Source organism: Zingiber officinale, chromosome 2A, assembly GCF_018446385.1.
Source record: "Zingiber officinale cultivar Zhangliang chromosome 2A, Zo_v1.1, whole genome shotgun sequence".
Taxonomy (NCBI): domain Eukaryota; kingdom Viridiplantae; phylum Streptophyta; class Magnoliopsida; order Zingiberales; family Zingiberaceae; genus Zingiber; species Zingiber officinale.
In genome coordinates, this window is record NC_055988.1 from 102,887,715 (window position 1) to 102,897,763 (window position 10,049).

Consider the following 10,049-nt stretch of genomic DNA (forward strand, 5'->3'; position numbering starts at 1 on the left):
CATAAAAAAAATAAAATGAATCACTTCTTGAGGAAAATCAATGCCTCAAGAAATAAATTAAAAATAAAAATCCAAATCAAGATGAAACACTTGAGGAGGAAAACATAAATTTAAAAAATGAAATTAATAAACTTAAAGGATTATTATTAACTTTTACCACTAGATCAAAAAATTTAGACTTAATTCTTAAAACTCAAAAAACTGTATACAATAAGTCCAGGCTCGGATACAAGTTCAGCTTAATAAAAAATTTTTTTATATCACTGATAAGTCAAAATAAAAACCTAATTAAAGCTTGGGTTCCGAAAGTATGCCTAACCACACAAGTAGGACTTAATCAATTTTATGTACCTAAAATTGAAATTCATTATTTAAAACCAAATTCAACTAAATCCATTAACTCAAAACTAAATCAAGATAAACCTTTAAAGCTAAATTTAAAACTTAAAAATAAAATAAACTCAAATAAATCAAGCCTAAACCTAAAATACAATGAAGTGTAACAAATCAAATAAATTTAAATCAAACAATTACGAAGCTAATTACCATCAAGTCTATTTTAACTACAAAAATAATCGACATAAAACTAAAACCTAAAAGTTTAATAATTCAGGGGAAGACTTCAAATTAATTGGCACCTCCAAAAGAATAGTTTACCCGGTTGAGTAATTAGAATTAGGTTAAAAAGAGACAAAAATTTAACTTGAAAAACTACACTGGAGAAGTTTTGGATGATAATAGGTTAGGGAAGCTCTGTCTATCCATGTCTAGGAAGATATAACTTCAACCTGGTGCATTTAACTTAGTGAAACTAACTGAAGCTGCCCCTTATAATCTTAGATGGTTAGACCAAAGTTTTGTTATTAAGTTCAGTGGATAAGACTATTTGAAAAACCTCGAAGGCGTGGTTACTCTAATGATGTTCATGTGACTCACCATAACTTATAAATTTATCCAAAAAATATCTATTTGTTGAATCTAAAGCTAAACTTGAATCTAACACAAGTTTAAATCAAATCCTAAAATTCAATTTAAACCCATCTCATAAAATTATAGGATCCCTCTGTCTAAAAAATTAGACTGGTGAGATGAATAAAGATAAACTAAATTAAATCTAAATAATTAATCTAAAATTAAATAATTAATTCCTTAAAAATTTGCAAATAATCATAAAGATATTGCTTATACTAGAAAAATCTTAGATTAAGGTGGAGGATATTTATTCGGATAATTTTTAAATCCTAAGAAAATTATTTACTTATGTTTTCTAAAAAATTTCTTATTTCTTTAGTGTTTCAAAATTGATTTTGGCCTTAACCTAAATTTAACCCATAAAAAGTATGATTCTATAGATCTAGGAATTGAGCATCTCACAAACAAAATAGGTTTACCTTAATTGTGTATTTATAAACATAGAATGGTGTGAGATGCATAGACATTTTGCCTAGATTTCCGATATTTATATCAGTGCATAAACATAAATCTAGGCGAAAAATACAAGAGAATATTAATCAAGTCAAGTAGTCATTTCTTAGTAAATATCTAACTAAACATAAATACTTGACTCGACTAACTAGGTAAACATTATTATCTTTTGATAGTTAGTTAGTAATCAAGGGTTAGACAGTTAAAGACTAATTGTAGATAAGTATGTTTAACCAAACTTTTATTATTATTATTATTTTTAATCATAATCTTTTACTTAAATTTATTTTCAATTAATTAGCTAAATAAATTTACTAAAAATAACTTTTAAATTTGAATTAGTTTATTAGCTAATTTTCAATTTAAATTAATTTAGTTAATCATTAATTAATTCTTAATTTACATTTTCTTAAACTTGAATTAACTTTTAAATCAACTTCTTAAGTTAATCAATCTTCAAATTAATTAATCTTTACCGTTTAAAAAAACACAATTTTAACAATTTGTTAAACAACTCAATAATTTTGTAAATTAACCTTAACTTATTTTTTTAATTAATTTTAAACAATCTCATTTTCAACTTACTTAATTTCTATAGCAACTTAATTTAACTAACCTTCAACTCAAATCAATTTCTCAATTAATCATCAATTTAAATTATAAACTTACTCAAATTAATTCTCAAACTTGAATTAATTTCTCAATGCTCAACTAAAAATACTAATTAATTTTTAATTCTTGACTGAAATTATTTTAATTAAGCTTTAATTAATTCTTAAATTAACTTCTAAAACTTAATAAACTCTTTACTTAGTCCATTTTAACTTGCTCAACTTTAATATCGTTAACTTAATTCATTTCTAATTTAAATAAACATTTAACTCAATCTCTAATTAATTAAAAAAATAAAAAAATAAGCGCAAACCAAGTGCCCAAAACCAAGGTGGGCGCCCCTGGTATGGGCATCCGGGCGCCTCGCCTTGCCACCTCGTCCAAGCACTCGGACGACCCTATATAAGGGGTGGTAGGGGAGCCCCCTACACTTGTCCCTCACCTTTTCTCTTTTGTAAAAAGTTCCTCATCGGGTTTTACGAGCAAAAGCAAGAAAAGAATTTTTTTTTCTAAAACTTTCCTACTTCAATTCTCAAGCCATGCATTGCGGATCAATCGAAGTTGTCAATTCTTTTATAACTATTCACGATGGTCGGTAAAATTTTTAAACTTAAACTTTATTTTGTTGTTGTTGTTGTTTGTTGCTTAGAATTTTATTTTAAGAATGTTATTTGTTAATTAGGAAATGATTCCATCCTGGCGTTGACCCCTCGACTGCTAGTACAGACTCTAGGTTCTCCACTGATGAACTTAGGGTTAGATTTTTCTCTACCATATATGTTCCTATACCTTCTAGACTTTTAGATAGACACTTTTTCATGCGATTATGCATTCCTTCTGTAGAGGCTATTGATTATTACAGCTTGCAGCGATTAGTTGATTGCACTAGTTCAGTTAACATAGGTCTGTATGCTGAGCTGTATACCAATTTAGTTAGAGTCAATGATCTTACATACACTACTAGGGTCACATGTATAGATATGACGTTATCCCTAACTATTATTCGTGACATTTTGGAGTTGCATCCATCCCATGTCCCTTCCAGTGCTACCCTCCCCGGGATTCACCATTTGACAATCCCTACTCGCATATCACACTTGATACGATCTATTCATTTTTTTTTTTTGGGGGGGGGGGGGGGGCAACGTATACCGACTGTGACCTTATTTAAATCAGTTACCCTTAGAGTCCAGGACTATGTCCTTTATAGAGCCTTAGTCACATGCAATTTGCCCCTGACCACTCGCAGCGTAGCGATGATGCATCATTTTCATTCATCTCTCCTTTATGCATTATGTCATATGTTAGATATAGACATACATATTTCATACCATCCTCTATTCGGCTGGTATTACCACTAATCGACGGATCCACATGCCCTATTGCCATATTTTAACCGCCTACATTGCCGCATTGTGCATTGATGTCAGAGCTCTAAATGAGTTTGACATAGTAGGCGCTAGGAATTTTTTTTTAGGAGGTGTACATATAGATGATGAGGGTGTCTTATCCTAGAGGAGAGAGGCCCAGCACTAGCCCGATGCAGTCGCTCAGCCTCCACCTGATCCAGCTGCCCAGTCGTAGCCTGATTCTAAGGCCCATGATCAGCCTAATCTAGTTCCAGGAGAGGAGGCAGAGCTAGATGCGTATATCGTCGATCTCTTTGGGGCACCGACACCTCCAGTCCCTCATACATTAGATGATCGAGTTACCATACTTGAGGGATCCGTGATGAGTCTTCGTCAGGAGGTCTCCGATCTTCGACGAGAGAGCCAGACTCATCATGCTAAGTTACTAGATTTTTTACGCTCCTGGGATTCTGGCCCATTTTCCTCGTCTTCGTAGTAGTATAATTTTTGACTACTAGTTTGTTGCTTACTTTCTGCTTTACACAGACTTGATGTTGTTTTACTCTTACTTCTATAACTAGTATTCAGTTTCCCTTTTAGTCACTTTTATTTAACTTTGTGTTGCATATTACCAAATGCTTGATATTCTATTATGACTTTGTTATATCGAATTAAGGGGAAGCTTTATCTAAATAATTTAAAAATTATTTAATTTGGTTTAAATCTTTCTTTGTTTAAAAAAATTACTTTAAAAATTAATCTTAAAAAGTTATGTTTTAAAAGTACTTTAAAAATATTTCTTAAAACATAAAATTAATTTTAGATTTTTTTTACTTAACAAATATTTTTTTTTTAGATCCTTAGAAATTTTTGTTTAATTTACTCAGAAATTTTGAAATTCATTTTTAAATTTACTTAAAAACCTACTTAGAAGTTTGCTTGAAAATATTCTGAAAAAATATCTTAGAAAATAGATTTAAAATGTTTTGACATTTTTTTTTTGAAAAACTTTATTTTTGAAAACGATTACTTTGCAAGTACTTTCCTAAAAATCCTTATAATTTTCCTTAGCAATTACTACTATTTTTTACTACTAGTTTGTTTCTTACTTTCTGCTTTACACAGACTTGATGTTGTTTTACTCTTACTTCTATAACTAGTATTCAGTTTCCCTTTTAGTCACTTTTATTTAACTTTGTGTTGCATATTACCAAATGCTTGATATTCTATTATAACTTTGTTATATCGAATTAAGGGGAGGCTTTATCTAAATAATTTAAAAATTATTTAATTTGGTTTAAATCTTTCTTTGTTTAAAAAAATTACTTTAAAAATTAATCTTAAAAAGTTATGTCTTTAAAAGTACTTTAAAAATATTTCTTAAAACTTAAAATTAATTTTAGATTTTTTTTACTTAACAAATATTTATTTTTTTAGATCCTTAGAAAATTTTGTTTAATTTACTCAGAAATTTTGAAATTCATTTTTAAATTTACTTAAAAACCTACTTAAAAGTTTGCTTGAAAATATTCTGAAAAAATATCTTAGAAAATAGATTTAAAATGTTTTGACATTTTTTTTTTGAAAAACTTCATTTTTGAAAAAGATTACTTTGCAAGTACTTTCCTAAAAATCCTTATAATTTTCCTTAGCAAAGTTTTCTAGCATAACTTTGAAATTTTTACTTAAAAATTTTTTGTTAAAAATTTGTTTCAAACTTAAAGTGGTTTCTTAGATTTTTTTTTTTAAAATTCTTATTTCAAAAATACTCTTAAAACTAATTCCTCATTTGTAAATCACATAAAATTCTCTTGTATTAATTTGAAAATCTTACTTGGAAATCCTTTTTATTTGAAAATCTCCTAAAACTAATTCCTCATAACTTTATGGTAAGGGTTAATGTAGAAAAATAACAAACAAAATTAATTTAATCATTTCTTTATCTCTGTATCAATATTATTTTTTTCTAACTTTTACTCAGGTTATCATTTCATCAAAAAGGGGAAGATTGTTAGTGCAATTTGCACTAATAATCTAACTCATGTTTTGATGAATGACAAGGAGTCTAAAGTTAGAGAGTTTTATTGTCTAATCCTTCTACCAAGTGTGTAAGAGTGGACTGGTCCGGAGGACCTGACACCAGGCTGAAATCAAGTTAGGTCCGCGGGACTTGATAGCTGGTGCAAAGTCCAGATAGGTCCGTAGGGCTTGATATCTGGCAGGTGTTGGAGTGTATAACTGAAATCCTAAGCTTTTGTAAACATTTATGTTGAATAAAGAATCACATTTGGTCAATTTATCTACATTTATTTGTAGTTGTTCAATTAATTTATATTATAGATAACATAGTATGTGGTGTCACATATAGAAGATGATGTTATCAGTACCTTATAAATTATAAACAATAGCTCACGACCAAAATGGAAAGGAACAAACCATTGGAAGATCGTAGTGTAATTAGGAATTAGTTTATCTTGACTATATAATTACACTAGTACACTTAGAGTGTATTGAGTAGGACCATTTGAGGTTGTTTCTTTTATACTGACTTTATAAAGGAACAAATACCTCAGTTATTATGGAAGTGTGTGCTCTTAATCCTAATATAATAACAATCACATATATTTGATATTTATTTCTTTAATTTATCAATGGGTGAGATTTAGTTCGATGAATCAATAAGCCTGATAAGTTGGGAAATGATATCACTTATAGTGTGTGTTGTTGATTATAGAAGGAAACTGTGTCCTAGAGATACTAGGTTGATAATGTCCCCAAGAGGAGCTCATAAGGATTGTCATGTTAAATCCTGCAGGTGGACTTAGTCCGACATGACGATAAGGTTGAGTGGTACTACTCTTGGACTAAGATATTAATTAAATGAGTTGTTAGTAATTCACTTAATTAGTGGACATTCGATATCTTAAACACAGAGAGACTAACACACTCATAATAAGAAGGAGCCCAAAAATATAATTTGGGATTGGTGCGGTAGTTCAATAATAGTTCTCTAGTGGAATGAATTATTATTGATAAAATTAAGTTGTGTGTTCGGGGCGAACACGGGATGCTTAATTTTATCGGGAGACCAAAACCAATTCCTCCTCTCGGTCCCTATCGTAGCCTCTTATTTATAAAGTACTATACCCACCTTCTATACCCACCTAAAGGGGGCCGACCAAGCTAGCTTGGGAATCAAGCTAGAGCCGGCCTAAGCATGGTTTAGGGTGGCCGACCCTAGCTTGAACCCAAGCTAGAGGGGGCCGGCCATAATTAAATTAAAAAAGAATTTTAATTTTAATTTTTATTATGTGGAAGATATAATTTATTAAAGAGAATTAAAATTAAAATATCTCTTTTAAAAGGATCTACAAAAGATTAAAGAAAGAGATTAGATCTCTTTCCTTATTTGTAGATTGGAAAGATATTTTATTTTCTCTTTAAAAATTATTCACATGTTGAAATTTTATTTTTAAAAATTCCGGAAACAAATTAGGAAGTTTTAATTTGTTGATTGAAACTTGTCTAATTTGCCTCTCTATGATGTGGCCGGCCATTAAGAGTTTAATTGGGAAATTTTATTTTATTTTTCTCAATTAAATCATGTCAAGGAAATTAAGGAAATTTTATTGTAATTAAATTTCCTAATTTACCAAGGCTAAGGAATATAAAAGAAGGGGTGGGGGTGCCTTCATGGTGTACAACCTCTATTATTTTTCCTTCCTCTCTTATTCCTTGGTGTGGCCGGCCAACCTCTCTTCCCCTCTTCTTCTTTGTGGTGGCCGAACCTTTCTCTTGGCTTGGAGCTCTTGTGGTGGCCGGATACTACTTGGAGAAGAAGAAGAAGAAGGAGAGAAAGCTTGCATCCCTTGGAGCTTGGTTGGTGTTTTTTTTCTTCTTCCTTGGTGAAGCTTTCTTGTTTTGGCCGAACCTAGCTAGGATGAGAAGAAGGTGTTTGGTGGTTTCTCATCTTGGAAGATCGTTGCCCACACAACGTCCGAGGTTAGAAGAGGAATACGGTAGAAGATCAAGAGGTCTTTCTAAAAGGTATAACTAGTAATTTTTCTTTCCGCATCATACTAGTTATTTTTGGAAATAATACCAAATACAAGAGGCTTACGATTCTAGTATTTCGAATATGTTTTTCGATGTTGTGTTCTTTTGATTTATTTTTCCTTGTGATTTGATTGTTCTTTTCGGTTAACCTAAAGTTATTTTAGGAAATTAAATATTAGCTTTCCATAAAAGGTTTTGTTTAGTCGGTGGTGGTTGCTCCCATATCCAAGAAGGCCATGTGCCTCGCCACGTCAGTACTGGGAACCAATTATGGAAATTAATATTTAATGAAATTAATAACTTAAGGTGATTTGGATCGAACGTGTTAAGTTCAGAGATCCAAGTCTAAACCTAAAGAACAAATAGATTAAGTTTTGGATCAAACGTGTTAAGTTCATGCGATCCAAAATTTAATTTAAAAGAACACATGGTAGCTAGGAAAAGGTTTAGACTTTGTACAAAATTTTTGTACAGTGGAACCTCTAGGTTTTCCGAGTAGCAACCAACAATTGGTATCAGAGCTAGGGTTTTGCCTCTGTGTATTTGGTATTAGTTTAATTATGCACATATCATACATAATTTAGGCAGGATAATAGTAGGATGTGCTAACTTTGTGGATGCAGGATCCAACTATTATGGCTTATAGTTTTATGTGTGTGATTGGACCCTTGGACATGTCAAGGGCATTTATATGTGTGTGCATGATTGTATTATAAAATACAGCAGGAGCTGTATTTAGTTTTATTAGGATTTTATTTTTGATCTAGATACATGTACATTCCTTTTATGGAATATAGGATCAAAATTGTAAAATTCTATTTAAGTCGCGGATCAAATCTTGCAAAGCGTGGAACCTTCTGAGGACCAGAGGCACAGCAGAACAAGGAGCAAGATGGATGCGACAGCTAGACCCGGTGGCGATGGCCAAATATGGCAGCAGCTTGGGATGACAACACACGGAGGACAACCATAGATAAAAGCCATAATAGTTGAAAATTAGATTTTCTATTTATTGCTTTTATATTGTGCTGTGTGTGTATGTTAGTATACATGTTTAGTAGGCTAGCATAGTTAAAATTCCTCATTTATAAATAACTAAGTGGGAGAGAGATTTTTAAGTAAAACTCATGGTCTCCATTACTAGTTTGTAAGTGATGCAAACAAGCTTGCGCGTTGGCTCTAAGTGCCTTCCTCCATATCGGATGAGCTTGTTTATGGATCACTAGAACAAATTTCCATTTGGGATGACTATAGGAAGTTAATTAAGAGCGTGTGATCTTCCCCACCGGAAGGGGCACAATCTTATTAATGGACTTAGTGTCAAGTAATGGTATACACTTAGGCACAACTAATAGTATCCTCCCCATCGGAGTCACTGCTATTATTTGTGTGACCAAAGGATACCAACTATTAATTTTATTTGTCAAAAAGTTAGGTTGACAAGATAATAAAATTAATGGGTTAAACCCCTCCTTTTACAAATGTTGAATTTGTATACATCCACACTATCGTGGCATACAAAATTCATGGTGGTTTGAGGTGTTGGTTAATTTAAAATAGTATTGTTTGAGGAATCAATATTATTCTAAATTTAAAGTTCTGACCAAAAGTTATTTGTGATTCTTAGGATGACTTTCAACCCACTGTCCATCATACTTCAACCAAATAGACTTACTGAACCTAATTATATAGATTGGAAGAGGAACCTGAACATTGTCCTTACTGCTGAAAGCTATAAATTTGTACTGATTGAGCCTTGTCCTGAAGCACCTACTGGTGAATCTACCCAAGAGGAGATTGAATATCATAGGAAATGGGTAAAAGCAGATGAGATGGCGCGGTGTTACATTTTGGCTTCAATGTCAAATGTATTGCAACATCAGCATCAAGATTTACCAACAACCTATGATATTATGAACAATCTCAAGGAACTCTTTGGTCATCAGGATAGGGCTTCTAGACAAGAAGCCATGAGAAAGATAATGACAGCCACCATGCAAGAGGGTACTCCTGTGAGGGATCATATCCTAAAGATGATGGCTTATTTGAACGAGATACAGATCCTTGGAGGAGAAATTGATGGGGAAACCCAGATCGATATGATCCTCCAAACACTATCTAGAAGTTTTGAGCAATTCCGCCTGAATTACAATATGAACAAAAGGGTATATTCATTGGCGGAACTACTGACAGAACTTCAGGCAGCAGAAGGATTGTTTCGTCACAACTCTCATATTCACTATGTTGAAAATGGTTCTACTTCTAAGCCGAAAGGAAAGAAGAAGAAGAAACAAGTTGGTTCAGCAAAGAAAGTGAATAAATCTCAGAGTACAGGACCTAAAGCTGGAATGAAGAAGCCGAAGGGCAAGTGCTTCATCTGCAAGCAGTCAGGGCATTAGAAGACGGACTGTTCTCGTAGGAATCAGAACAACAAAGGTATATCTCATGCTCTAGTTGTTGAAACATGTTTAGCAGTGTTATCTACCAAGACCGTGTGTAGATACGGAGTCACCGATCATGTCGTAATTCCTTGCGGGGTTCCGAAACCCGCGACTATCTAAAGGAGAGATTACCGTCTATATGGGCAATGCTACTAAGGTAGCAATG